The 27,166-nt window shown below is 45.0% G+C and overlaps 21 non-coding genes across 21 annotated transcripts; all 21 read left to right on the forward strand.

Annotated features, from left to right (window-relative positions):
* The first annotated feature begins 573 nt into the window (after window positions 1–573).
* On the forward strand, window positions 574–764 carry LOC141220827 (U2 spliceosomal RNA). The gene has a single exon (XR_012288958.1). It is a non-coding gene; the product is annotated as a U2 spliceosomal RNA (small nuclear RNA).
* A 1,115-nt stretch (window positions 765–1,879) lies between these two features.
* LOC141220869 (U2 spliceosomal RNA) lies at window positions 1,880–2,070 on the forward strand. Its single transcript, XR_012288998.1, has one exon. It is a non-coding gene; the product is annotated as a U2 spliceosomal RNA (small nuclear RNA).
* A 1,115-nt stretch (window positions 2,071–3,185) lies between these two features.
* LOC141220828 (U2 spliceosomal RNA) lies at window positions 3,186–3,376 on the forward strand. The gene has a single exon (XR_012288959.1). It is a non-coding gene; the product is annotated as a U2 spliceosomal RNA (small nuclear RNA).
* Window positions 3,377–4,494: 1,118 nt separating this feature from the next.
* LOC141220829 (U2 spliceosomal RNA) lies at window positions 4,495–4,685 on the forward strand. The gene has a single exon (XR_012288960.1). It is a non-coding gene; the product is annotated as a U2 spliceosomal RNA (small nuclear RNA).
* A 1,118-nt stretch (window positions 4,686–5,803) lies between these two features.
* LOC141220831 (U2 spliceosomal RNA) lies at window positions 5,804–5,994 on the forward strand. The gene has a single exon (XR_012288962.1). It is a non-coding gene; the product is annotated as a U2 spliceosomal RNA (small nuclear RNA).
* Window positions 5,995–7,106: 1,112 nt separating this feature from the next.
* On the forward strand, window positions 7,107–7,297 carry LOC141220856 (U2 spliceosomal RNA). The gene has a single exon (XR_012288987.1). It is a non-coding gene; the product is annotated as a U2 spliceosomal RNA (small nuclear RNA).
* A 1,115-nt stretch (window positions 7,298–8,412) lies between these two features.
* Window positions 8,413–8,603, forward strand: LOC141220832 (U2 spliceosomal RNA). Its single transcript, XR_012288963.1, has one exon. It is a non-coding gene; the product is annotated as a U2 spliceosomal RNA (small nuclear RNA).
* A 1,115-nt stretch (window positions 8,604–9,718) lies between these two features.
* Window positions 9,719–9,909, forward strand: LOC141220833 (U2 spliceosomal RNA). Its single transcript, XR_012288964.1, has one exon. It is a non-coding gene; the product is annotated as a U2 spliceosomal RNA (small nuclear RNA).
* Window positions 9,910–11,024: 1,115 nt separating this feature from the next.
* LOC141220857 (U2 spliceosomal RNA) lies at window positions 11,025–11,215 on the forward strand. The gene has a single exon (XR_012288988.1). It is a non-coding gene; the product is annotated as a U2 spliceosomal RNA (small nuclear RNA).
* Window positions 11,216–12,330: 1,115 nt separating this feature from the next.
* LOC141220834 (U2 spliceosomal RNA) lies at window positions 12,331–12,521 on the forward strand. Its single transcript, XR_012288965.1, has one exon. It is a non-coding gene; the product is annotated as a U2 spliceosomal RNA (small nuclear RNA).
* A 1,115-nt stretch (window positions 12,522–13,636) lies between these two features.
* LOC141220835 (U2 spliceosomal RNA) lies at window positions 13,637–13,827 on the forward strand. Its single transcript, XR_012288966.1, has one exon. It is a non-coding gene; the product is annotated as a U2 spliceosomal RNA (small nuclear RNA).
* A 1,115-nt stretch (window positions 13,828–14,942) lies between these two features.
* On the forward strand, window positions 14,943–15,133 carry LOC141220863 (U2 spliceosomal RNA). Its single transcript, XR_012288993.1, has one exon. It is a non-coding gene; the product is annotated as a U2 spliceosomal RNA (small nuclear RNA).
* Window positions 15,134–16,248: 1,115 nt separating this feature from the next.
* LOC141220836 (U2 spliceosomal RNA) lies at window positions 16,249–16,439 on the forward strand. Its single transcript, XR_012288967.1, has one exon. It is a non-coding gene; the product is annotated as a U2 spliceosomal RNA (small nuclear RNA).
* A 1,118-nt stretch (window positions 16,440–17,557) lies between these two features.
* LOC141220837 (U2 spliceosomal RNA) lies at window positions 17,558–17,748 on the forward strand. The gene has a single exon (XR_012288968.1). It is a non-coding gene; the product is annotated as a U2 spliceosomal RNA (small nuclear RNA).
* Window positions 17,749–18,863: 1,115 nt separating this feature from the next.
* Window positions 18,864–19,054, forward strand: LOC141220877 (U2 spliceosomal RNA). The gene has a single exon (XR_012289006.1). It is a non-coding gene; the product is annotated as a U2 spliceosomal RNA (small nuclear RNA).
* A 1,115-nt stretch (window positions 19,055–20,169) lies between these two features.
* LOC141220878 (U2 spliceosomal RNA) lies at window positions 20,170–20,360 on the forward strand. Its single transcript, XR_012289007.1, has one exon. It is a non-coding gene; the product is annotated as a U2 spliceosomal RNA (small nuclear RNA).
* A 1,115-nt stretch (window positions 20,361–21,475) lies between these two features.
* LOC141220838 (U2 spliceosomal RNA) lies at window positions 21,476–21,666 on the forward strand. The gene has a single exon (XR_012288969.1). It is a non-coding gene; the product is annotated as a U2 spliceosomal RNA (small nuclear RNA).
* Window positions 21,667–22,781: 1,115 nt separating this feature from the next.
* LOC141220839 (U2 spliceosomal RNA) lies at window positions 22,782–22,972 on the forward strand. The gene has a single exon (XR_012288970.1). It is a non-coding gene; the product is annotated as a U2 spliceosomal RNA (small nuclear RNA).
* A 1,115-nt stretch (window positions 22,973–24,087) lies between these two features.
* Window positions 24,088–24,278, forward strand: LOC141220840 (U2 spliceosomal RNA). The gene has a single exon (XR_012288971.1). It is a non-coding gene; the product is annotated as a U2 spliceosomal RNA (small nuclear RNA).
* A 1,115-nt stretch (window positions 24,279–25,393) lies between these two features.
* On the forward strand, window positions 25,394–25,584 carry LOC141220842 (U2 spliceosomal RNA). The gene has a single exon (XR_012288973.1). It is a non-coding gene; the product is annotated as a U2 spliceosomal RNA (small nuclear RNA).
* Window positions 25,585–26,699: 1,115 nt separating this feature from the next.
* On the forward strand, window positions 26,700–26,890 carry LOC141220843 (U2 spliceosomal RNA). The gene has a single exon (XR_012288974.1). It is a non-coding gene; the product is annotated as a U2 spliceosomal RNA (small nuclear RNA).
* Window positions 26,891–27,166: the final 276 nt, after the last annotated feature.

Below are 27,166 nucleotides of genomic sequence, written 5' to 3' on the forward strand. Positions count from 1 at the left end.
AAAGAGAACCCAACCCAAAAAGTTTGGTTGATTAGTCTGTGGCATTCTGTTAAACTGTTGCTTATGGCGGTCTCTGTGAGCTTCTCAGCGACATTCAGCCAGCCAGGTATCCTGCCTGCAGTAGATGGAATGTGGCAATGGAACGCTGGCTGCGCGTGTCATAATAGGCTCTGAGCCTTTATATACCTGTGCACAGCAGCAGCCACCTTCAGTCTGCTGCTGGACAGCCAGCAGCAGCAGCAGCAGCAGGAGAGGTATGTAATCAGGAGCCCTCCTGCTAAGGGTAGACAGCTGCTCGTTCCACCCCACCCCCCGCCTTAATTGGTTCTCCTCCCTTCCAACGGTGTTGAGGCGGGTGGGAACAGCAGGGGGTGAAGGTGCTGTGTTTAAAGAGGTGGAGTTATGCAGATCTAAAACGCGTGGATTGCAGCAGCAGCAAGCCGAAAAGTGCAGGCATGTAAGGGATCTAGAGGTTGACAACATGTCTTCTTAACGGGAGTCCAGGAGCTCATCTCCACAAATGGACTTTTCAGGATCCTTGGGTGGCTCCGTAGTTTGAAACCAATTCTGGTTATCGCTTCTCGGCCTTTTGGCTAAGATCAAGTGTAGTATCTGTTCTTATCAGTTTAATATCTGATACGTCCCCTATCTGGGGACCATATATTAAATGGATTTTTAGAACAGGGAGATGGAAAAAGAGCTTGCTCTGTCCACTCCACGCATTGACCTGGTATTGCAGTATCTCCAGGACCGGTGCACCCCTTCTTTAATGCAGTTTCTAAAATCAGAAAGAATTGAATTCAATGTTTTTTGTTCATTTTGCTTGTTTGTCGGATTTTGGGATGGACTCTTTGGCTTTGCTTTTCCTCTCCTCATTGGATTTTTCATGTTCAAAGTTGCAGAAGCCAGATTACAAGCTCATTTTGGTTCAACTTCAGCAACTGTGCATTGCATTGCCATGTAATGTGATGCAATGCTATCTTTCTAGCTCTCCCTTTTTACTTCCTTTTGGATAAACAGACATATTAGGCAAGCATTTTGGAGCTTTCACCTAAATAACTACAGGTGGTGAGATAAGCTGCACAATATAATTGACCTTTCAGTATATTGTTGCACACACACCATCTATTTAGCAAATGCCCTTGTTATCAACAGCAGCCTTTTAAACTCACCTGAGCTAACAGGTATGTGCGCTGGTTACTCTGCTGCGCTTAAAATTTCTTTTTTGGTTTGCTACAATGCCTTTTCTGAAACGTTGTCTCCTTCTGCTGGAACACTGACTTCTTTCATTTAATGCCTGCAGACTATAAAAGAGAACCCAACCCAAAAAGTTTGGTTGATTAGTCTGTGGCATTCTGTTAAACTGTTGCTTATGGCGGTCTCTGTGAGCTTCTCAGCGACATTCAGCCAGTCAGGTATCCTGCCTGCAGTAGATGGAATGTGGCAATGGAACGCTGGCTGCGCGTGTCATAATAGGCTCTGAGCCTTTATATACCTGTGCACAGCAGCAGCCACCTTCAGTCTGCTGCTGGACAGCCAGCAGCAGCAGCAGCAGGAGAGGTATGTAATCAGGAGCCCTCCTGCTAAGGGTAGACAGCTGCTCGTTCCACCCCACCCCCCGCCTTAATTGGTTCTCCTCCCTTCCAACGGTGTTGAGGCGGGTGGGAACAGCAGGGGGTGAAGGTGCTGTGTTTAAAGAGGTGGAGTTATGCAGATCTAAAACGCGTGGATTGCAGCAGCAGCAAGCCGAAAAGTGCAGGCATGTAAGGGATCTAGAGGTTGACAACATGTCTTCTTAACGGGAGTCCAGGAGCTCATCTCCACAAATGGACTTTTCAGGATCGTTGGGTGGCTCCGTAGTTTGAAACCAATTCTGGTTATCGCTTCTCGGCCTTTTGGCTAAGATCAAGTGTAGTATCTGTTCTTATCAGTTTAATATCTGATACGTCCCCTATCTGGGGACCATATATTAAATGGATTTTTAGAACAGGGAGATGGAAAAAGAGCTTGCTCTGTCCACTCCACGCATTGACCTGGTATTGCAGTAACTCCAGGACCGGTGCACTCCTTCTTTAATGCAGTTTCTAAAATCAGAAAGAATTGAATTCAATGTTTTTTGTTCATTTTGCTTGTTTGTCAGATTTTGGGATGGACTCTTTGGCTTTGCTTTTCTTCTCCTCATTGGATTTTTCATGTTCAAAGTTGCAGAAGCCAGATTACAAGCTCATTTTGGTTCAACTTCAGCAACTGTGCATTGCATTGCCATGTAATGTGATGCAATGCTATCTTTCTAGCTCTCCCTTTTTACTTCCTTTTGGATAAACAGACATATTAGGCAAGCATTTTGGAGCTTTCACCTAAATAACTACAGGTGGTGAGATAAGCTGCACAATATAATTGACCTTTCAGTATATTGTTGCACACACACCATCTATTTAGCAAATGCCCTTGTTATCAACAGCAGCCTTTTAAACTCACCTGAGCTAACAGGTATGTGCGCTGGTTACTCTGCTGCGCTTAAAATTTCTTTTTTGGTTTGCTACAATGCCTTTTCTGAAACGTTGTCTCCTTCTGCTGGAACACTGACTTCTTTCATTTAATGCCTGCAGACTATAAAAGAGAACCCAACCCAAAAAGTTTGGTTGATTAGTCTGTGGCATTCTGTTAAACTGTTGCTTATGGCGGTCTCTGTGAGCTTCTCAGCGACATTCAGCCAGCCAGGTATCCTGCCTGCAGTAGATGGAATGTGGCAATGGAACGCTGGCTGCGCGTGTCATAATAGGCTCTGAGCCTTTATATACCTGTGCACAGCAGCAGCCACCTTCAGTCTGCTGCTGGACAGCCAGCAGCAGCAGCAGCAGGAGAGGTATGTAATCAGGAGCCCTCCTGCTAAGGGTAGACAGCTGCTCGTTCCACCCCACCCCCCGCCTTAATTGGTTCTCCTCCCTTCCAACGGTGTTGAGGCGGGTGGGAACAGCAGGGGGTGAAGGTGCTGTGTTTAAAGAGGTGGAGTTATGCAGATCTAAAACGCGTGGATTGCAGCAGCAGCAAGCCGAAAAGTGCAGGCATGTAAGGGATCTAGAGGTTGACAACATGTCTTCTTAACGGGAGTCCAGGAGCTCATCTCCACAAATGGACTTTTCAGGATCCTTGGGTGGCTCCGTAGTTTGAAACCAATTCTGGTTATCGCTTCTCGGCCTTTTGGCTAAGATCAAGTGTAGTATCTGTTCTTATCAGTTTAATATCTGATACGTCCCCTATCTGGGGACCATATATTAAATGGATTTTTAGAACAGGGAGATGGAAAAAGAGCTTGCTCTGTCCACTCCACGCATTGACCTGGTATTGCAGTATCTCCAGGACCGGTGCACCCCTTCTTTAATGCAGTTTCTAAAATCAGAAAGAATTGAATTCAATGTTTTTTGTTCATTTTGCTTGTTTGTCGGATTTTGGGATGGACTCTTTGGCTTTGCTTTTCTTCTCCTCATTGGATTTTTCATGTTCAAAGTTGCAGAAGCCAGATTACAAGCTCATTTTGGTTCAACTTCAGCAACTGTGCATTGCATTGCCATGTAATGTGATGCAATGCTATCTTTCTAGCTCTCCCTTTTTACTTCCTTTTGGATAAACAGACATATTAGTCAAGCATTTTGGAGCTTTCACCTAAATAACTACAGGTGGTGAGATAAGCTGCACAATATAATTGACCTTTCAGTATATTGTTGCACACACACCATCTATTTAGCAAATGCCCTTGTTATCAACAGCAGCCTTTTAAACTCACCTGAGCTAACAGGTATGTGCGCTGGTTACTCTGCTGCGCTTAAAATTTCTTTTTTGGTTTGCTACAATGCCTTTTCTGAAACGTTGTCTCCTTCTGCTGGAACACTGACTTCTTTCATTTAATGCCTGCAGACTATAAAAGAGAACCCAACCCAAAAAGTTTGGTTGATTAGTCTGTGGCATTCTGTTAAACTGTTGCTTATGGCGGTCTCTGTGAGCTTCTCAGCGACATTCAGCCAGCCAGGTATCCTGCCTGCAGTAGATGGAATGTGGCAATGGAACGCTGGCTGCGCGTGTCATAATAGGCTCTGAGCCTTTATATACCTGTGCACAGCAGCAGCCACCTTCAGTCTGCTGCTGGACAGCCAGCAGCAGCAGCAGCAGCAGGAGAGGTATGTAATCAGGAGCCCTCCTGCTAAGGGTAGACAGCTGCTCGTTCCACCCCACCCCCCGCCTTAATTGGTTCTCCTCCCTTCCAACGGTGTTGAGGCGGGTGGGAACAGCAGGGGGTGAAGGTGCTGTGTTTAAAGAGGTGGAGTTATGCAGATCTAAAACGCGTGGATTGCAGCAGCAGCAAGCCGAAAAGTGCAGGCATGTAAGGGATCTAGAGGTTGACAACATGTCTTCTTAACGGGAGTCCAGGAGCTCATCTCCACAAATGGACTTTTCAGGATCCTTGGGTGGCTCCGTAGTTTGAAACCAATTCTGGTTATCGCTTCTCGGCCTTTTGGCTAAGATCAAGTGTAGTATCTGTTCTTATCAGTTTAATATCTGATACGTCCCCTATCTGGGGACCATATATTAAATGGATTTTTAGAACAGGGAGATGGAAAAAGAGCTTGCTCTGTCCACTCCACGCATTGACCTGGTATTGCAGTATCTCCAGGACCGGTGCACCCCTTCTTTAATGCAGTTTCTAAAATCAGAAAGAATTGAATTCAATGTTTTTTGTTCATTTTGCTTGTTTGTCGGATTTTGGGATGGACTCTTTGGCTTTGCTTTTCCTCTCCTCATTGGATTTTTCATGTTCAAAGTTGCAGAAGCCAGATTACAAGCTCATTTTGGTTCAACTTCAGCAACTGTGCATTGCATTGCCATGTAATGTGATGCAATGCTATCTTTCTAGCTCTCCCTTTTTACTTCCTTTTGGATAAACAGACATATTAGGCAAGCATTTTGGAGCTTTCACCTAAATAACTACAGGTGGTGAGATAAGCTGCACAATATAATTGACCTTTCAGTATATTGTTGCACACACACCATCTATTTAGCAAATGCCCTTGTTATCAACAGCAGCCTTTTAAACTCACCTGAGCTAACAGGTATGTGCGCTGGTTACTCTGCTGCGCTTAAAATTTCTTTTTTGGTTTGCTACAATGCCTTTTCTGAAACGTTGTCTCCTTCTGCTGGAACACTGACTTCTTTCATTTAATGCCTGCAGACTATAAAAGAGAACCCAACCCAAAAAGTTTGGTTGATTAGTCTGTGGCATTCTGTTAAACTGTTGCTTATGGCGGTCTCTGTGAGCTTCTCAGCGACATTCAGCCAGCCAGGTATCCTGCCTGCAGTAGATGGAATGTGGCAATGGAACGCTGGCTGCGCGTGTCATAATAGGCTCTGAGCCTTTATATACCTGTGCACAGCAGCAGCCACCTTCAGTCTGCTGCTGGACAGCCAGCAGCAGCAGCAGCAGCAGGAGAGGTATGTAATCAGGAGCCCTCCTGCTAAGGGTAGACAGCTGCTCGTTCCACCCCACCCCCCGCCTTAATTGGTTCTCCTCCCTTCCAACGGTGTTGAGGCGGGTGGGAACAGCAGGGGGTGAAGGTGCTGTGTTTAAAGAGGTGGAGTTATGCAGATCTAAAACGCGTGGATTGCAGCAGCAGCAAGCCGAAAAGTGCAGGCATGTAAGGGATCTAGAGGTTGACAACATGTCTTCTTAACGGGAGTCCAGGAGCTCATCTCCACAAATGGACTTTTCAGGATCCTTGGGTGGCTCCGTAGTTTGAAACCAATTCTGGTTATCGCTTCTCGGCCTTTTGGCTAAGATCAAGTGTAGTATCTGTTCTTATCAGTTTAATATCTGATACGTCCCCTATCTGGGGACCATATATTAAATGGATTTTTAGAACAGGGAGATGGAAAAAGAGCTTGCTCTGTCCACTCCACGCATTGACCTGGTATTGCAGTATCTCCAGGACCGGTGCACCCCTTCTTTAATGCAGTTTCTAAAATCAGAAAGAATTGAATTCAATGTTTTTTGTTCATTTTGCTTGTTTGTCGGATTTTGGGATGGACTCTTTGGCTTTGCTTTTCTTCTCCTCATTGGATTTTTCATGTTCAAAGTTGCAGAAGCCAGATTACAAGCTCATTTTGGTTCAACTTCAGCAACTGTGCATTGCATTGCCATGTAATGTGATGCAATGCTATCTTTCTAGCTCTCCCTTTTTACTTCCTTTTGGATAAACAGACATATTAGGCAAGCATTTTGGAGCTTTCACCTAAATAACTACAGGTGGTGAGATAAGCTGCACAATATAATTGACCTTTCAGTATATTGTTGCACACACACCATCTATTTAGCAAATGCCCTTGTTATCAACAGCAGCCTTTTAAACTCACCTGAGCTAACAGGTATGTGCGCTGGTTACTCTGCTGCGCTTAAAATTTCTTTTTTGGTTTGCTACAATGCCTTTTCTGAAACGTTGTCTCCTTCTGCTGGAACACTGACTTCTTTCATTTAATGCCTGCAGACTATAAAAGAGAACCCAACCCAAAAAGTTTGGTTGATTAGTCTGTGGCATTCTGTTAAACTGTTGCTTATGGCGGTCTCTGTGAGCTTCTCAGCGACATTCAGCCAGCCAGGTATCCTGCCTGCAGTAGATGGAATGTGGCAATGGAACGCTGGCTGCGCGTGTCATAATAGGCTCTGAGCCTTTATATACCTGTGCACAGCAGCAGCCACCTTCAGTCTGCTGCTGGACAGCCAGCAGCAGCAGCAGGAGAGGTATGTAATCAGGAGCCCTCCTGCTAAGGGTAGACAGCTGCTCGTTCCACCCCACCCCCCGCCTTAATTGGTTCTCCTCCCTTCCAACGGTGTTGAGGCGGGTGGGAACAGCAGGGGGTGAAGGTGCTGTGTTTAAAGAGGTGGAGTTATGCAGATCTAAAACGCGTGGATTGCAGCAGCAGCAAGCCGAAAAGTGCAGGCATGTAAGGGATCTAGAGGTTGACAACATGTCTTCTTAACGGGAGTCCAGGAGCTCATCTCCACAAATGGACTTTTCAGGATCCTTGGGTGGCTCCGTAGTTTGAAACCAATTCTGGTTATCGCTTCTCGGCCTTTTGGCTAAGATCAAGTGTAGTATCTGTTCTTATCAGTTTAATATCTGATACGTCCCCTATCTGGGGACCATATATTAAATGGATTTTTAGAACAGGGAGATGGAAAAAGAGCTTGCTCTGTCCACTCCACGCATTGACCTGGTATTGCAGTATCTCCAGGACCGGTGCACCTCTTCTTTAATGCAGTTTCTAAAATCAGAAAGAATTGAATTCAATGTTTTTTGTTCATTTTGCTTGTTTGTCGGATTTTGGGATGGACTCTTTGGCTTTGCTTTTCTTCTCCTCATTGGATTTTTCATGTTCAAAGTTGCAGAAGCCAGATTACAAGCTCATTTTGGTTCAACTTCAGCAACTGTGCATTGCATTGCCATGTAATGTGATGCAATGCTATCTTTCTAGCTCTCCCTTTTTACTTCCTTTTGGATAAACAGACATATTAGGCAAGCATTTTGGAGCTTTCACCTAAATAACTACAGGTGGTGAGATAAGCTGCACAATATAATTGACCTTTCAGTATATTGTTGCACACACACCATCTATTTAGCAAATGCCCTTGTTATCAACAGCAGCCTTTTAAACTCACCTGAGCTAACAGGTATGTGCGCTGGTTACTCTGCTGCGCTTAAAATTTCTTTTTTGGTTTGCTACAATGCCTTTTCTGAAACGTTGTCTCCTTCTGCTGGAACACTGACTTCTTTCATTTAATGCCTGCAGACTATAAAAGAGAACCCAACCCAAAAAGTTTGGTTGATTAGTCTGTGGCATTCTGTTAAACTGTTGCTTATGGCGGTCTCTGTGAGCTTCTCAGCGACATTCAGCCAGCCAGGTATCCTGCCTGCAGTAGATGGAATGTGGCAATGGAACGCTGGCTGCGCGTGTCATAATAGGCTCTGAGCCTTGATATACCTGTGCACAGCAGCAGCCACCTTCAGTCTGCTGCTGGACAGCCAGCAGCAGCAGCAGCAGGAGAGGTATGTAATCAGGAGCCCTCCTGCTAAGGGTAGACAGCTGCTCGTTCCACCCCACCCCCCGCCTTAATTGGTTCTCCTCCCTTCCAACGGTGTTGAGGCGGGTGGGAACAGCAGGGGGTGAAGGTGCTGTGTTTAAAGAGGTGGAGTTATGCAGATCTAAAACGCGTGGATTGCAGCAGCAGCAAGCCGAAAAGTGCAGGCATGTAAGGGATCTAGAGGTTGACAACATGTCTTCTTAACGGGAGTCCAGGAGCTCATCTCCACAAATGGACTTTTCAGGATCCTTGGGTGGCTCCGTAGTTTGAAACCAATTCTGGTTATCGCTTCTCGGCCTTTTGGCTAAGATCAAGTGTAGTATCTGTTCTTATCAGTTTAATATCTGATACGTCCCCTATCTGGGGACCATATATTAAATGGATTTTTAGAACAGGGAGATGGAAAAAGAGCTTGCTCTGTCCACTCCACGCATTGACCTGGTATTGCAGTATCTCCAGGACCGGTGCACCCCTTCTTTAATGCAGTTTCTAAAATCAGAAAGAATTGAATTCAATGTTTTTTGTTCATTTTGCTTGTTTGTCGGATTTTGGGATGGACTCTTTGGCTTTGCTTTTCTTCTCCTCATTGGATTTTTCATGTTCAAAGTTGCAGAAGCCAGATTACAAGCTCATTTTGGTTCAACTTCAGCAACTGTGCATTGCATTGCCATGTAATGTGATGCAATGCTATCTTTCTAGCTCTCCCTTTTTACTTCCTTTTGGATAAACAGACATATTAGGCAAGCATTTTGGAGCTTTCACCTAAATAACTACAGGTGGTGAGATAAGCTGCACAATATAATTGACCTTTCAGTATATTGTTGCACACACACCATCTATTTAGCAAATGCCCTTGTTATCAACAGCAGCCTTTTAAACTCACCTGAGCTAACAGGTATGTGCGCTGGTTACTCTGCTGCGCTTAAAATTTCTTTTTTGGTTTGCTACAATGCCTTTTCTGAAACGTTGTCTCCTTCTGCTGGAACACTGACTTCTTTCATTTAATGCCTGCAGACTATAAAAGAGAACCCAACCCAAAAAGTTTGGTTGATTAGTCTGTGGCATTCTGTTAAACTGTTGCTTATGGCGGTCTCTGTGAGCTTCTCAGCGACATTCAGCCAGCCAGGTATCCTGCCTGCAGTAGATGGAATGTGGCAATGGAACGCTGGCTGCGCGTGTCATAATAGGCTCTGAGCCTTTATATACCTGTGCACAGCAGCAGCCACCTTCAGTCTGCTGCTGGACAGCCAGCAGCAGCAGCAGCAGGAGAGGTATGTAATCAGGAGCCCTCCTGCTAAGGGTAGACAGCTGCTCGTTCCACCCCACCCCCCGCCTTAATTGGTTCTCCTCCCTTCCAACGGTGTTGAGGCGGGTGGGAACAGCAGGGGGTGAAGGTGCTGTGTTTAAAGAGGTGGAGTTATGCAGATCTAAAACGCGTGGATTGCAGCAGCAGCAAGCCGAAAAGTGCAGGCATGTAAGGGATCTAGAGGTTGACAACATGTCTTCTTAACGGGAGTCCAGGAGCTCATCTCCACAAATGGACTTTTCAGGATCCTTGGGTGGCTCCGTAGTTTGAAACCAATTCTGGTTATCGCTTCTCGGCCTTTTGGCTAAGATCAAGTGTAGTATCTGTTCTTATCAGTTTAATATCTGATACGTCCCCTATCTGGGGACCATATATTAAATGGATTTTTAGAACAGGGAGATGGAAAAAGAGCTTGCTCTGTCCACTCCACGCATTGACCTGGTATTGCAGTATCTCCAGGACCGGTGCACCCCTTCTTTAATGCAGTTTCTAAAATCAGAAAGAATTGAATTCAATGTTTTTTGTTCATTTTGCTTGTTTGTCGGATTTTGGGATGGACTCTTTGGCTTTGCTTTTCTTCTCCTCATTGGATTTTTCATGTTCAAAGTTGCAGAAGCCAGATTACAAGCTCATTTTGGTTCAACTTCAGCAACTGTGCATTGCATTGCCATGTAATGTGATGCAATGCTATCTTTCTAGCTCTCCCTTTTTACTTCCTTTTGGATAAACAGACATATTAGGCAAGCATTTTGGAGCTTTCACCTAAATAACTACAGGTGGTGAGATAAGCTGCACAATATAATTGACCTTTCAGTATATTGTTGCACACACACCATCTATTTAGCAAATGCCCTTGTTATCAACAGCAGCCTTTTAAACTCACCTGAGCTAACAGGTATGTGCGCTGGTTACTCTGCTGCGCTTAAAATTTCTTTTTTGGTTTGCTACAATGCCTTTTCTGAAACGTTGTCTCCTTCTGCTGGAACACTGACTTCTTTCATTTAATGCCTGCAGACTATAAAAGAGAACCCAACCCAAAAAGTTTGGTTGATTAGTCTGTGGCATTCTGTTAAACTGTTGCTTATGGCGGTCTCTGTGAGCTTCTCAGCGACATTCAGCCAGCCAGGTATCCTGCCTGCAGTAGATGGAATGTGGCAATGGAACGCTGGCTGCGCGTGTCATAATAGGCTCTGAGCCTTTATATACCTGTGCACAGCAGCAGCCACCTTCAGTCTGCTGCTGGACAGCCAGCAGCAGCAGCAGCAGGAGAGGTATGTAATCAGGAGCCCTCCTGCTAAGGGTAGACAGCTGCTCGTTCCACCCCACCCCCCACCTTAATTGGTTCTCCTCCCTTCCAATGGTGTTGAGGCGGGTGGGAACAGCAGGGGGTGAAGGTGCTGTGTTTAAAGAGGTGGAGTTATGCAGATCTAAAACGCGTGGATTGCAGCAGCAGCAAGCCGAAAAGTGCAGGCATGTAAGGGATCTAGAGGTTGACAACATGTCTTCTTAACGGGAGTCCAGGAGCTCATCTCCACAAATGGACTTTTCAGGATCCTTGGGTGGCTCCGTAGTTTGAAACCAATTCTGGTTATCGCTTCTCGGCCTTTTGGCTAAGATCAAGTGTAGTATCTGTTCTTATCAGTTTAATATCTGATACGTCCCCTATCTGGGGACCATATATTAAATGGATTTTTAGAACAGGGAGATGGAAAAAGAGCTTGCTCTGTCCACTCCACGCATTGACCTGGTATTGCAGTATCTCCAGGACCGGTGCACCTCTTCTTTAATGCAGTTTCTAAAATCAGAAAGAATTGAATTCAATGTTTTTTGTTCATTTTGCTTGTTTGTCGGATTTTGGGATGGACTCTTTGGCTTTGCTTTTCTTCTCCTCATTGGATTTTTCATGTTCAAAGTTGCAGAAGCCAGATTACAAGCTCATTTTGGTTCAACTTCAGCAACTGTGCATTGCATTGCCATGTAATGTGATGCAATGCTATCTTTCTAGCTCTCCCTTTTTACTTCCTTTTGGATAAACAGACATATTAGGCAAGCATTTTGGAGCTTTCACCTAAATAACTACAGGTGGTGAGATAAGCTGCACAATATAATTGACCTTTCAGTATATTGTTGCACACACACCATCTATTTAGCAAATGCCCTTGTTATCAACAGCAGCCTTTTAAACTCACCTGAGCTAACAGGTATGTGCGCTGGTTACTCTGCTGCGCTTAAAATTTCTTTTTTGGTTTGCTACAATGCCTTTTCTGAAACGTTGTCTCCTTCTGCTGGAACACTGACTTCTTTCATTTAATGCCTGCAGACTATAAAAGAGAACCCAACCCAAAAAGTTTGGTTGATTAGTCTGTGGCATTCTGTTAAACTGTTGCTTATGGCGGTCTCTGTGAGCTTCTCAGCGACATTCAGCCAGCCAGGTATCCTGCCTGCAGTAGATGGAATGTGGCAATGGAACGCTGGCTGCGCGTGTCATAATAGGCTCTGAGCCTTGATATACCTGTGCACAGCAGCAGCCACCTTCAGTCTGCTGCTGGACAGCCAGCAGCAGCAGCAGCAGGAGAGGTATGTAATCAGGAGCCCTCCTGCTAAGGGTAGACAGCTGCTCGTTCCACCCCACCCCCCGCCTTAATTGGTTCTCCTCCCTTCCAACGGTGTTGAGGCGGGTGGGAACAGCAGGGGGTGAAGGTGCTGTGTTTAAAGAGGTGGAGTTATGCAGATCTAAAACGCGTGGATTGCAGCAGCAGCAAGCCGAAAAGTGCAGGCATGTAAGGGATCTAGAGGTTGACAACATGTCTTCTTAACGGGAGTCCAGGAGCTCATCTCCACAAATGGACTTTTCAGGATCCTTGGGTGGCTCCGTAGTTTGAAACCAATTCTGGTTATCGCTTCTCGGCCTTTTGGCTAAGATCAAGTGTAGTATCTGTTCTTATCAGTTTAATATCTGATACGTCCCCTATCTGGGGACCATATATTAAATGGATTTTTAGAACAGGGAGATGGAAAAAGAGCTTGCTCTGTCCACTCCACGCATTGACCTGGTATTGCAGTATCTCCAGGACCGGTGCACCCCTTCTTTAATGCAGTTTCTAAAATCAGAAAGAATTGAATTCAATGTTTTTTGTTCATTTTGCTTGTTTGTCGGATTTTGGGATGGACTCTTTGGCTTTGCTTTTCTTCTCCTCATTGGATTTTTCATGTTCAAAGTTGCAGAAGCCAGATTACAAGCTCATTTTGGTTCAACTTCAGCAACTGTGCATTGCATTGCCATGTAATGTGATGCAATGCTATCTTTCTAGCTCTCCCTTTTTACTTCCTTTTGGATAAACAGACATATTAGGCAAGCATTTTGGAGCTTTCACCTAAATAACTACAGGTGGTGAGATAAGCTGCACAATATAATTGACCTTTCAGTATATTGTTGCACACACACCATCTATTTAGCAAATGCCCTTGTTATCAACAGCAGCCTTTTAAACTCACCTGAGCTAACAGGTATGTGCGCTGGTTACTCTGCTGCGCTTAAAATTTCTTTTTTGGTTTGCTACAATGCCTTTTCTGAAACGTTGTCTCCTTCTGCTGGAACACTGACTTCTTTCATTTAATGCCTGCAGACTATAAAAGAGAACCCAACCCAAAAAGTTTAGTTGATTAGTCTGTGGCATTCTGTTAAACTGTTGCTTATGGTGGTCTCTGTGAGCTTCTCAGCGACATTCAGCCAGCCAGGTATCCTGCCTGCAGTAGATGGAATGTGGCAATGGAACGCTGGCTGCGCGTGTCATAATAGGCTCTGAGCCTTTATATACCTGTGCACAGCAGCAGCCACCTTCAGTCTGCTGCTGGACAGCCAGCAGCAGCAGCAGCAGGAGAGGTATGTAATCAGGAGCCCTCCTGCTAAGGGTAGACAGCTGCTCATTCCACCCCACCCCCCGCCTTAATTGGTTCTCCTCCCTTCCAACGGTGTTGAGGCGGGTGGGAACAGCAGGGGGTGAAGGTGCTGTGTTTAAAGAGGTGGAGTTATGCAGATCTAAAACGCGTGGATTGCAGCAGCAGCAAGCCGAAAAGTGCAGGCATGTAAGGGATCTAGAGGTTGACAACATGTCTTCTTAACGGGAGTCCAGGAGCTCATCTCCACAAATGGACTTTTCAGGATCCTTGGGTGGCTCCGTAGTTTGAAACCAATTCTGGTTATCGCTTCTCGGCCTTTTGGCTAAGATCAAGTGTAGTATCTGTTCTTATCAGTTTAATATCTGATACGTCCCCTATCTGGGGACCATATATTAAATGGATTTTTAGAACAGGGAGATGGAAAAAGAGCTTGCTCTGTCCACTCCACGCATTGACCTGGTATTGCAGTATCTCCAGGACCGGTGCACCCCTTCTTTAATGCAGTTTCTAAAATCAGAAAGAATTGAATTCAATGTTTTTTGTTCATTTTGCTTGTTTGTCGGATTTTGGGATGGACTCTTTGGCTTTGCTTTTCTTCTCCTCATTGGATTTTTCATGTTCAAAGTTGCAGAAGCCAGATTACAAGCTCATTTTGGTTCAACTTCAGCAACTGTGCATTGCATTGCCATGTAATGTGATGCAATGCTATCTTTCTAGCTCTCCCTTTTTACTTCCTTTTGGATAAACAGACATATTAGGCAAGCATTTTGGAGCTTTCACCTAAATAACTACAGGTGGTGAGATAAGCTGCACAATATAATTGACCTTTCAGTATATTGTTGCACACACACCATCTATTTAGCAAATGCCCTTGTTATCAACAGCAGCCTTTTAAACTCACCTGAGCTAACAGGTATGTGCGCTGGTTACTCTGCTGCGCTTAAAATTTCTTTTTTGGTTTGCTACAATGCCTTTTCTGAAACGTTGTCTCCTTCTGCTGGAACACTGACTTCTTTCATTTAATGCCTGCAGACTATAAAAGAGAACCCAACCCAAAAAGTTTGGTTGATTAGTCTGTGGCATTCTGTTAAACTGTTGCTTATGGCGGTCTCTGTGAGCTTCTCAGCGACATTCAGCCAGCCAGGTATCCTGCCTGCAGTAGATGGAATGTGGCAATGGAACGCTGGCTGCGCGTGTCATAATAGGCTCTGAGCCTTTATATACCTGTGCACAGCAGCAGCCACCTTCAGTCTGCTGCTGGACAGCCAGCAGCAGCAGCAGCAGGAGAGGTATGTAATCAGGAGCCCTCCTGCTAAGGGTAGACAGCTGCTCGTTCCACCCCACCCCCCACCTTAATTGGTTCTCCTCCCTTCCAACGGTGTTGAGGCGGGTGGGAACAGCAGGGGGTGAAGGTGCTGTGTTTAAAGAGGTGGAGTTATGCAGATCTAAAACGCGTGGATTGCAGCAGCAGCAAGCCGAAAAGTGCAGGCATGTAAGGGATCTAGAGGTTGACAACATGTCTTCTTAACGGGAGTCCAGGAGCTCATCTCCACAAATGGACTTTTCAGGATCCTTGGGTGGCTCCGTAGTTTGAAACCAATTCTGGTTATCGCTTCTCGGCCTTTTGGCTAAGATCAAGTGTAGTATCTGTTCTTATCAGTTTAATATCTGATACGTCCCCTATCTGGGGACCATATATTAAATGCATTTTTAGAACAGGGAGATGGAAAAAGAGCTTGCTCTGTCCACTCCACGCATTGACCTGGTATTGCAGTATCTCCAGGACCGGTGCACCCCTTCTTTAATGCAGTTTCTAAAATCAGAAAGAATTGAATTCAATGTTTTTTGTTCATTTTGCTTGTTTGTCGGATTTTGGGATGGACTCTTTGGCTTTGCTTTTCTTCTCCTCATTGGATTTTTCATGTTCAAAGTTGCAGAAGCCAGATTACAAGCTCATTTTGGTTCAACTTCAGCAACTGTGCATTGCATTGCCATGTAATGTGATGCAATGCTATCTTTCTAGCTCTCCCTTTTTACTTCCTTTTGGATAAACAGACATATTAGGCAAGCATTTTGGAGCTTTCACCTAAATAACTACAGGTGGTGAGATAAGCTGCACAATATAATTGACCTTTCAGTATATTGTTGCACACACACCATCTATTTAGCAAATGCCCTTGTTATCAACAGCAGCCTTTTAAACTCACCTGAGCTAACAGGTATGTGCGCTGGTTACTCTGCTGCGCTTAAAATTTCTTTTTTGGTTTGCTACAATGCCTTTTCTGAAACGTTGTCTCCTTCTGCTGGAACACTGACTTCTTTCATTTAATGCCTGCAGACTATAAAAGAGAACCCAACCCAAAAAGTTTGGTTGATTAGTCTGTGGCATTCTGTTAAACTGTTGCTTATGGCGGTCTCTGTGAGCTTCTCAGCGACATTCAGCCAGCCAGGTATCCTGCCTGCAGTAGATGGAATGTGGCAATGGAACGCTGGCTGCGCGTGTCATAATAGGCTCTGAGCCTTTATATACCTGTGCACAGCAGCAGCCACCTTCAGTCTGCTGCTGGACAGCCAGCAGCAGCAGCAGCAGAAGAGGTATGTAATCAGGAGCCCTCCTGCTAAGGGTAGACAGCTGCTCGTTCCACCCCACCCCCCGCCTTAATTGGTTCTCCTCCCTTCCAACGGTGTTGAGGCGGGTGGGAACAGCAGGGGGTGAAGGTGCTGTGTTTAAAGAGGTGGAGTTATGCAGATCTAAAACGCGTGGATTGCAGCAGCAGCAAGCCGAAAAGTGCAGGCATGTAAGGGATCTAGAGGTTGACAACATGTCTTCTTAACGGGAGTCCAGGAGCTCATCTCCACAAATGGACTTTTCAGGATCCTTGGGTGGCTCCGTAGTTTGAAACCAATTCTGGTTATCGCTTCTCGGCCTTTTGGCTAAGATCAAGTGTAGTATCTGTTCTTATCAGTTTAATATCTGATACGTCCCCTATCTGGGGACCATATATTAAATGGATTTTTAGAACAGGGAGATGGAAAAAGAGCTTGCTCTGTCCACTCCACGCATTGACCTGGTATTGCAGTATCTCCAGGACCGGTGCACCCCTTCTTTAATGCAGTTTCTAAAATCAGAAAGAATTGAATTCAATGTTTTTTGTTCATTTTGCTTGTTTGTCGGATTTTGGGATGGACTCTTTGGCTTTGCTTTTCTTCTCCTCATTGGATTTTTCATGTTCAAAGTTGCAGAAGCCAGATTACAAGCTCATTTTGGTTCAACTTCAGCAACTGTGCATTGCATTGCCATGTAATGTGATGCAATGCTATCTTTCTAGCTCTCCCTTTTTACTTCCTTTTGGATAAACAGACATATTAGGCAAGCATTTTGGAGCTTACACCTAAATAACTACAGGTGGTGAGATAAGCTGCACAATATAATTGACCTTTCAGTATATTGTTGCACACACACCATCTATTTAGCAAATGCCCTTGTTATCAACAGCAGCCTTTTAAACTCACCTGAGCTAACAGGTATGTGCGCTGGTTACTCTGCTGCGCTTAAAATTTCTTTTTTGGTTTGCTACAATGCCTTTTCTGAAACGTTGTCTCCTTCTGCTGGAACACTGACTTCTTTCATTTAATGCCTGCAGACTATAAAAGAGAACCCAACCCAAAAAGTTTGGTTGATTAGTCTGTGGCATTCTGTTAAACTGTTGCTTATGGCGGTCTCTGTGAGCTTCTCAGCGACATTCAGCCAGCCAGGTATCCTGCCTGCAGTAGATGGAATGTGGCAATGGAACGCTGGCTGCGCGTGTCATAATAGGCTCTGAGCCTTTATATACCTGTGCACAGCAGCAGCCACCTTCAGTCTGCTGCTGGACAGCCAGCAGCAGCAGCAGCAGCAGGAGAGGTATGTAATCAGGAGCCCTCCTGCTAAGGGTAGACAGCTGCTCGTTCCACCCCACCCCCCGCCTTAATTGGTTCTCCTCCCTTCCAACGGTGTTGAGGCGGGTGGGAACAGCAGGGGGTGAAGGTGCTGTGTTTAAAGAGGTGGAGTTATGCAGATCTAAAACGCGTGGATTGCAGCAGCAGCAAGCCGAAAAGTGCAGGCATGTAAGGGATCTAGAGGTTGACAACATGTCTTCTTAACGGGAGTCCAGGAGCTCATCTCCACAAATGGACTTTTCAGGATCCTTGGGTGGCTCCGTAGTTTGAAACCAATTCTGGTTATCGCTTCTCGGCCTTTTGGCTAAGATCAAGTGTAGTATCTGTTCTTATCAGTTTAATATCTGATACGTCCCCTATCTGGGGACCATATATTAAATGGATTTTTAGAACAGGGAGATGGAAAAAGAGCTTGCTCTGTCCACTCCACGCATTGACCTGGTATTGCAGTATCTCCAGGACCGGTGCACCCCTTCTTTAATGCAGTTTCTAAAATCAGAAAGAATTGAATTCAATGTTTTTTGTTCATTTTGCTTGTTTGTCGGATTTTGGGATGGACTCTTTGGCTTTGCTTTTCTTCTCCTCATTGGATTTTTCATGTTCAAAGTTGCAGAAGCCAGATTACAAGCTCATTTTGGTTCAACTTCAGCAACTGTGCATTGCATTGCCATGTAATGTGATGCAATGCTATCTTTCTAGCTCTCCCTTTTTACTTCCTTTTGGATAAACAGACATATTAGGCAAGCATTTTGGAGCTTTCACCTAAATAACTACAGGTGGTGAGATAAGCTGCACAATATAATTGACCTTTCAGTATATTGTTGCACACACACCATCTATTTAGCAAATGCCCTTGTTATCAACAGCAGCCTTTTAAACTCACCTGAGCTAACAGGTATGTGCGCTGGTTACTCTGCTGCGCTTAAAATTTCTTTTTTGGTTTGCTACAATGCCTTTTCTGAAACGTTGTCTCCTTCTGCTGGAACACTGACTTCTTTCATTTAATGCCTGCAGACTATAAAAGAGAACCCAACCCAAAAAGTTTGGTTGATTAGTCTGTGGCATTCTGTTAAACTGTTGCTTATGGCGGTCTCTGTGAGCTTCTCAGCGACATTCAGCCAGCCAGGTATCCTGCCTGCAGTAGATGGAATGTGGCAATGGAACGCTGGCTGCGCGTGTCATAATAGGCTCTGAGCCTTTATATACCTGTGCACAGCAGCAGCCACCTTCAGTCTGCTGCTGGACAGCCAGCAGCAGCAGCAGCAGGAGAGGTATGTAATCAGGAGCCCTCCTGCTAAGGGTAGACAGCTGCTCGTTCCACCCCACCCCCCGCCTTAATTGGTTCTCCTCCCTTCCAACGGTGTTGAGGCGGGTGGGAACAGCAGGGGGTGAAGGTGCTGTGTTTAAAGAGGTGGAGTTATGCAGATCTAAAACGCGTGGATTGCAGCAGCAGCAAGCCGAAAAGTGCAGGCATGTAAGGGATCTAGAGGTTGACAACATGTCTTCTTAACGGGAGTCCAGGAGCTCATCTCCACAAATGGACTTTTCAGGATCCTTGGGTGGCTCCGTAGTTTGAAACCAATTCTGGTTATCGCTTCTCGGCCTTTTGGCTAAGATCAAGTGTAGTATCTGTTCTTATCAGTTTAATATCTGATACGTCCCCTATCTGGGGACCATATATTAAATGGATTTTTAGAACAGGGAGATGGAAAAAGAGCTTGCTCCGTCCACTCCACGCATTGACCTGGTATTGCAGTATCTCCAGGACCGGTGCACCTCTTCTTTAATGCAGTTTCTAAAATCAGAAAGAATTGAATTCAATGTTTTTTGTTCATTTTGCTTGTTTGTCGGATTTTGGGATGGACTCTTTGGCTTTGCTTTTCTTCTCCTCATTGGATTTTTCATGTTCAAAGTTGCAGAAGCCAGATTACAAGCTCATTTTGGTTCAACTTCAGCAACTGTGCATTGCATTGCCATGTAATGTGATGCAATGCTATCTTTCTAGCTCTCCCTTTTTACTTCCTTTTGGATAAACAGACATATTAGGCAAGCATTTTGGAGCTTTCACCTAAATAACTACAGGTGGTGAGATAAGCTGCACAATATAATTGACCTTTCAGTATATTGTTGCACACACACCATCTATTTAGCAAATGCCCTTGTTATCAACAGCAGCCTTTTAAACTCACCTGAGCTAACAGGTATGTGCGCTGGTTACTCTGCTGCGCTTAAAATTTCTTTTTTGGTTTGCTACAATGCCTTTTCTGAAACGTTGTCTCCTTCTGCTGGAACACTGACTTCTTTCATTTAATGCCTGCAGACTATAAAAGAGAACCCAACCCAAAAAGTTTGGTTGATTAGTCTGTGGCATTCTGTTAAACTGTTGCTTATGGCGGTCTCTGTGAGCTTCTCAGCGACATTCAGCCAGCCAGGTATCCTGCCTGCAGTAGATGGAATGTGGCAATGGAACGCTGGCTGCGCGTGTCATAATAGGCTCTGAGCCTTTATATACCTGTGCACAGCAGCAGCCACCTTCAGTCTGCTGCTGGACAGCCAGCAGCAGCAGCAGCAGGAGAGGTATGTAATCAGGAGCCCTCCTGCTAAGGGTAGACAGCTGCTCGTTCCACCCCACCCCCCGCCTTAATTGGTTCTCCTCCCTTCCAACGGTGTTGAGGCGGGTGGGAACAGCAGGGGGTGAAGGTGCTGTGTTTAAAGAGGTGGAGTTATGCAGATCTAAAACGCGTGGATTGCAGCAGCAGCAAGCCGAAAAGTGCAGGCATGTAAGGGATCTAGAGGTTGACAACATGTCTTCTTAACGGGAGTCCAGGAGCTCATCTCCACAAATGGACTTTTCAGGATCCTTGGGTGGCTCCGTAGTTTGAAACCAATTCTGGTTATCGCTTCTCGGCCTTTTGGCTAAGATCAAGTGTAGTATCTGTTCTTATCAGTTTAATATCTGATACGTCCCCTATCTGGGGACCATATATTAAATGGATTTTTAGAACAGGGAGATGGAAAAAGAGCTTGCTCCGTCCACTCCACGCATTGACCTGGTATTGCAGTATCTCCAGGACCGGTGCACCTCTTCTTTAATGCAGTTTCTAAAATCAGAAAGAATTGAATTCAATGTTTTTTGTTCATTTTGCTTGTTTGTCGGATTTTGGGATGGACTCTTTGGCTTTGCTTTTCTTCTCCTCATTGGATTTTTCATGTTCAAAGTTGCAGAAGCCAGATTACAAGCTCATTTTGGTTCAACTTCAGCAACTGTGCATTGCATTGCCATGTAATGTGATGCAATGCTATCTTTCTAGCTCTCCCTTTTTACTTCCTTTTGGATAAACAGACATATTAGGCAAGCATTTTGGAGCTTTCACCTAAATAACTACAGGTGGTGAGATAAGCTGCACAATATAATTGACCTTTCAGTATATTGTTGCACACACACCATCTATTTAGCAAATGCCCTTGTTATCAACAGCAGCCTTTTAAACTCACCTGAGCTAACAGGTATGTGCGCTGGTTACTCTACTGCGCTTAAAATTTCTTTTTTGGTTTGCTACAATGCCTTTTCTGAAACGTTGTCTCTTTCTGCTGGAACACTGACTTCTTTCATTTAATGCCTGCAGACTATAAAAGAGAACCCAACCCAAAAAGTTTGGTTGATTAGTCTGTGGCATTCTGTTAAACTGTTGCTTATGGCGGTCTCTGTGAGCTTCTCAGCGACATTCAGCCAGCCAGGTATCCTGCCTGCAGTAGATGGAATGTGGCAATGGAACGCTGGCTGCGCGTGTCATAATAGGCTCTGAGCCTTGATATACCTGTGCACAGCAGCAGCCACCTTCAGTCTGCTGCTGGACAGCCAGCAGCAGCAGCAGCAGGAGAGGTATGTAATCAGGAGCCCTCCTGCTAAGGGTAGACAGCTGCTCGTTCCACCCCACCCCCCGCCTTAATTGGTTCTCCTCCCTTCCAACGGTGTTGAGGCGGGTGGGAACAGCAGGGGGTGAAGGTGCTGTGTTTAAAGAGGTGGAGTTATGCAGATCTAAAACGCGTGGATTGCAGCAGCAGCAAGCCGAAAAGTGCAGGCATGTAAGGGATCTAGAGGTTGACAACATGTCTTCTTAACGGGAGTCCAGGAGCTCATCTCCACAAATGGACTTTTCAGGATCCTTGGGTGGCTCCGTAGTTTGAAACCAATTCTGGTTATCGCTTCTCGGCCTTTTGGCTAAGATCAAGTGTAGTATCTGTTCTTATCAGTTTAATATCTGATACGTCCCCTATCTGGGGACCATATATTAAATGGATTTTTAGAACAGGGAGATGGAAAAAGAGCTTGCTCTGTCCACTCCACGCATTGACCTGGTATTGCAGTATCTCCAGGACCGGTGCACCCCTTCTTTAATGCAGTTTCTAAAATCAGAAAGAATTGAATTCAATGTTTTTTGTTCATTTTGCTTGTTTGTCGGATTTTGGGATGGACTCTTTGGCTTTGCTTTTCTTCTCCTCATTGGATTTTTCATGTTCAAAGTTGCAGAAGCCAGATTACAAGCTCATTTTGGTTCAACTTCAGCAACTGTGCATTGCATTGCCATGTAATGTGATGCAATGCTATCTTTCTAGCTCTCCCTTTTTACTTCCTTTTGGATAAACAGACATATTAGGCAAGCATTTTGGAGCTTTCACCTAAATAACTACAGGTGGTGAGATAAGCTGCACAATATAATTGACCTTTCAGTATATTGTTGCACACACACCATCTATTTAGCAAATGCCCTTGTTATCAACAGCAGCCTTTTAAACTCACCTGAGCTAACAGGTATGTGCGCTGGTTACTCTGCTGCGCTTAAAATTTCTTTTTTGGTTTGCTACAATGCCTTTTCTGAAACGTTGTCTCCTTCTGCTGGAACACTGACTTCTTTCATTTAATGCCTGCAGACTATAAAAGAGAACCCAACCCAAAAAGTTTGGTTGATTAGTCTGTGGCATTCTGTTAAACTGTTGCTTATGGCGGTCTCTGTGAGCTTCTCAGCGACATTCAGCCAGCCAGGTATCCTGCCTGCAGTAGATGGAATGTGGCAATGGAACGCTGGCTGCGCGTGTCATAATAGGCTCTGAGCCTTTATATACCTGTGCACCGCAGCAGCCACCTTCAGTCTGCTGCTGGACAGCCAGCAGCAGCAGCAGCAGGAGAGGTATGTAATCAGGAGCCCTCCTGCTAAGGGTAGACAGCTGCTCGTTCCACCCCACCCCCCGCCTTAATTGGTTCTCCTCCCTTCCAACGGTGTTGAGGCGGGTGGGAACAGCAGGGGGTGAAGGTGCTGTGTTTAAAGAGGTGGAGTTATGCAGATCTAAAACGCGTGGATTGCAGCAGCAGCAAGCCGAAAAGTGCAGGCATGTAAGGGATCTAGAGGTTGACAACATGTCTTCTTAACGGGAGTCCAGGAGCTCATCTCCACAAATGGACTTTTCAGGATCCTTGGGTGGCTCCGTAGTTTGAAACCAATTCTGGTTATCGCTTCTCGGCCTTTTGGCTAAGATCAAGTGTAGTATCTGTTCTTATCAGTTTAATATCTGATACGTCCCCTATCTGGGGACCATATATTAAATGGATTTTTAGAACAGGGAGATGGAAAAAGAGCTTGCTCTGTCCACTCCACGCATTGACCTGGTATTGCAGTATCTCCAGGACCGGTGCACCCCTTCTTTAATGCAGTTTCTAAAATCAGAAAGAATTGAATTCAATGTTTTTTGTTCATTTTGCTTGTTTGTCAGATTTTGGGATGGACTCTTTGGCTTTGCTTTTCTTCTCCTCATTGGATTTTTCATGTTCAAAGTTGCAGAAGCCAGATTACAAGCTCATTTTGGTTCAACTTCAGCAACTGTGCATTGCATTGCCATGTAATGTGATGCAATGCTGTCTTTCTAGCTCTCCCTTTTTACTTCCTTTTGGATAAACAGACATATTAGGCAAGCATTTTGGAGCTTACACCTAAATAACTACAGGTGGTGAGATAAGCTGCACAATATAATTGACCTTTCAGTATATTGTTGCACACACACCATCTATTTAGCAAATGCCCTTGTTATCAACAGCAGCCTTTTAAACTCACCTGAGCTAACAGGTATGTGCGCTGGTTACTCTGCTGCGCTTAAAATTTCTTTTTTGGTTTGCTACAATGCCTTTTCTGAAACGTTGTCTCCTTCTGCTGGAACACTGACTTCTTTCATTTAATGCCTGCAGACTATAAAAGAGAACCCAACCCAAAAAGTTTGGTTGATTAGTCTGTGGCATTCTGTTAAACTGTTGCTTATGGCGGTCTCTGTGAGCTTCTCAGCGACATTCAGCCAGCCAGGTATCCTGCCTGCAGTAGATGGAATGTGGCAATGGAACGCTGGCTGCGCGTGTCATAATAGGCTCTGAGCCTTTATATACCTGTGCACAGCAGCAGCCACCTTCAGTCTGCTGCTGGACAGCCAGCAGCAGCAGCAGCAGGAGAGGTATGTAATCAGGAGCCCTCCTGCTAAGGGTAGACAGCTGCTCGTTCCACCCCACCCCCCGCCTTAATTGGTTCTCCTCCCTTCCAACGGTGTTGAGGCGGGTGGGAACAGCAGGGGGTGAAGGTGCTGTGTTTAAAGAGGTGGAGTTATGCAGATCTAAAACGCGTGGATTGCAGCAGCAGCAAGCCGAAAAGTGCAGGCATGTAAGGGATCTAGAGGTTGACAACATGTCTTCTTAACGGGAGTCCAGGAGCTCATCTCCACAAATGGACTTTTCAGGATCCTTGGGTGGCTCCGTAGTTTGAAACCAATTCTGGTTATCGCTTCTCGGCCTTTTGGCTAAGATCAAGTGTAGTATCTGTTCTTATCAGTTTAATATCTGATACGTCCCCTATCTGGGGACCATATATTAAATGGATTTTTAGAACAGGGAGATGGAAAAAGAGCTTGCTCTGTCCACTCCACGCATTGACCTGGTATTGCAGTATCTCCAGGACCGGTGCACCCCTTCTTTAATGCAGTTTCTAAAATCAGAAAGAATTGAATTCAATGTTTTTTGTTCATTTTGCTTGTTTGTCGGATTTTGGGATGGACTCTTTGGCTTTGCTTTTCTTCTCCTCATTGGATTTTTCATGTTCAAAGTTGCAGAAGCCAGATTACAAGCTCATTTTGGTTCAACTTCAGCAACTGTGCATTGCATTGCCATGTAATGTGATGCAATGCTGTCTTTCTAGCTCTCCCTTTTTACTTCCTTTTGGATAAACAGACATATTAGGCAAGCATTTTGGAGCTTACACCTAAATAACTACAGGTGGTGAGATAAGCTGCACAATATAATTGACCTTTCAGTATATTGTTGCACACACACCATCTATTTAGCAAATGCCCTTGTTATCAACAGCAGCCTTTTAAACTCACCTGAGCTAACAGGTATGTGCGCTGGTTACTCTGCTGCGCTTACAATTTCTTTTTTGGTTTGCTACAATGCCTTTTCTGAAACGTTGTCTCCTTCTGCTGGAACACTGACTTCTTTCATTTAATGCCTGCAGACTATAAAAGAGAACCCAACCCAAAAAGTTTGGTTGATTAGTCTGTGGCATTCTGTTAAACTGTTGCTTATGGCGGTCTCTGTGAGCTTCTCAGCGACATTCAGCCAGCCAGGTATCCTGCCTGCAGTAGATGGAATGTGGCAATGGAACGCTGGCTGCGCGTGTCATAATAGGCTCTGAGCCTTTATATACCTGTGCACAGCAGCAGCCACCTTCAGTCTGCTGCTGGACAGCCAGCAGCAGCAGCAGCAGGAGAGGTATGTAATCAGGAGCCCTCCTGCTAAGGGTAGACAGCTGCTCGTTCCACCCCACCCCCCGCCTTAATTGGTTCTCCTCCCTTCCAACGGTGTTGAGGCGGGTGGGAACAGCAGGGGGTGAAGGTGCTGTGTTTAAAGAGGTGGAGTTATGCAGATCTAAAACGCGTGGATTGCAGCAGCAGCAAGCCGAAAAGTGCAGGCATGTAAGGGATCTAGAGGTTGACAACATGTCTTCTTAACGGGAGTCCAGGAGCTCATCTCCACAAATGGACTTTTCAGGATCCTTGGGTGGCTCCGTAGTTTGAAACCAATTCTGGTTATCGCTTCTCGGCCTTTTGGCTAAGATCAAGTGTAGTATCTGTTCTTATCAGTTTAATATCTGATACGTCCCCTATCTGGGGACCATATATTAAATGGATTTTTAGAACAGGGAGATGGAAAAAGAGCTTGCTCTGTCCACTCCACGCATTGACCTGGTATTGCAGTATCTCCAGGACCGGTGCACCCCTTCTTTAATGCAGTTTCTAAAATCAGAAAGAATTGAATTCAATGTTTTTTGTTCATTTTGCTTGTTTGTCAGATTTTGGGATGGACTCTTTGGCTTTGCTTTTCTTCTCCTCATTGGATTTTTCATGTTCAAAGTTGCAGAAGCCAGATTACAAGCTCATTTTGGTTCAACTTCAGCAACTGTGCATTGCATTGCCATGTAATGTGATGCAATGCTGTCTTTCTAGCTCTCCCTTTTTACTTCCTTTTGGATAAACAGACATATTAGGCAAGCATTTTGGAGCTTACACCTAAATAACTACAGGTGGTGAGATAAGCTGCACAATATAATTGACCTTTCAGTATATTGTTGCACACACACCATCTATTTAGCAAATGCCCTTGTTATCAACAGCAGCCTTTTAAACTCACCTGAGCTAACAGGTATGTGCGCTGGTTACTCTGCTGCGCTTAAAATTTCTTTTTTGGTTTGCTACAATGCCTTTTCTGAAACGTTGTCTCCTTCTGCTGGAACACTGACTTCTTTCATTTAATGCCTGCAGACTATAAAAGAGAACCCAACCCAAAAAGTTTGGTTGATTAGTCTGTGGCATTCTGTTAAACTGTTGCTTATGGCGGTCTCTGTGAGCTTCTCAGCGACATTCAGCCAGCCAGGTATCCTGCCTGCAGTAGATGGAATGTGGCAATGGAACGCTGGCTGCGCGTGTCATAATAGGCTCTGAGCCTTTATATACCTGTGCACAGCAGCAGCCACCTTCAGTCTGCTGCTGGACAGCCAGCAGCAGCAGCAGCAGGAGAGGTATGTAATCAGGAGCCCTCCTGCTAAGGGTAGACAGCTGCTCGTTCCACCCCACCCCCCGCCTTAATTGGTTCTCCTCCCTTCCAACGGTGTTGAGGCGGGTGGGAACAGCAGGGGGTGAAGGTGCTGTGTTTAAAGAGGTGGAGTTATGCAGATCTAAAACGCGTGGATTGCAGCAGCAGCAAGCCGAAAAGTGCAGGCATGTAAGGGATCTAGAGGTTGACAACATGTCTTCTTAACGGGAGTCCAGGAGCTCATCTCCACAAATGGACTTTTCAGGATCCTTGGGTGGCTCCGTAGTTTGAAACCAATTCTGGTTATCGCTTCTCGGCCTTTTGGCTAAGATCAAGTGTAGTATCTGTTCTTATCAGTTTAATATCTGATACGTCCCCTATCTGGGGACCATATATTAAATGGATTTTTAGAACAGGGAGATGGAAAAAGAGCTTGCTCTGTCCACTCCACGCATTGACCTGGTATTGCAGTATCTCCAGGACCGGTGCACCCCTTCTTTAATGCAGTTTCTAAAATCAGAAAGAATTGAATTCAATGTTTTTTGTTCATTTTGCTTGTTTGTCGGATTTTGGGATGGACTCTTTGGCTTTGCTTTTCTTCTCCTCATTGGATTTTTCATGTTCAAAGTTGCAGAAGCCAGATTACAAGCTCATTTTGGTTCAACTTCAGCAACTGTGCATTGCATTGCCATGTAATGTGATGCAATGCTATCTTTCTAGCTCTCCCTTTTTACTTCCTTTTGGATAAACAGACATATTAGGCAAGCATTTT

Source organism: Phyllobates terribilis, unplaced genomic scaffold, assembly GCF_046119375.1.
Source record: "Phyllobates terribilis strain yellow unplaced genomic scaffold, ASM4611937v1 Scaffold_304__1_contigs__length_2301189, whole genome shotgun sequence".
NCBI classification, from domain to species: Eukaryota; Metazoa; Chordata; class Amphibia; order Anura; family Dendrobatidae; genus Phyllobates; species Phyllobates terribilis.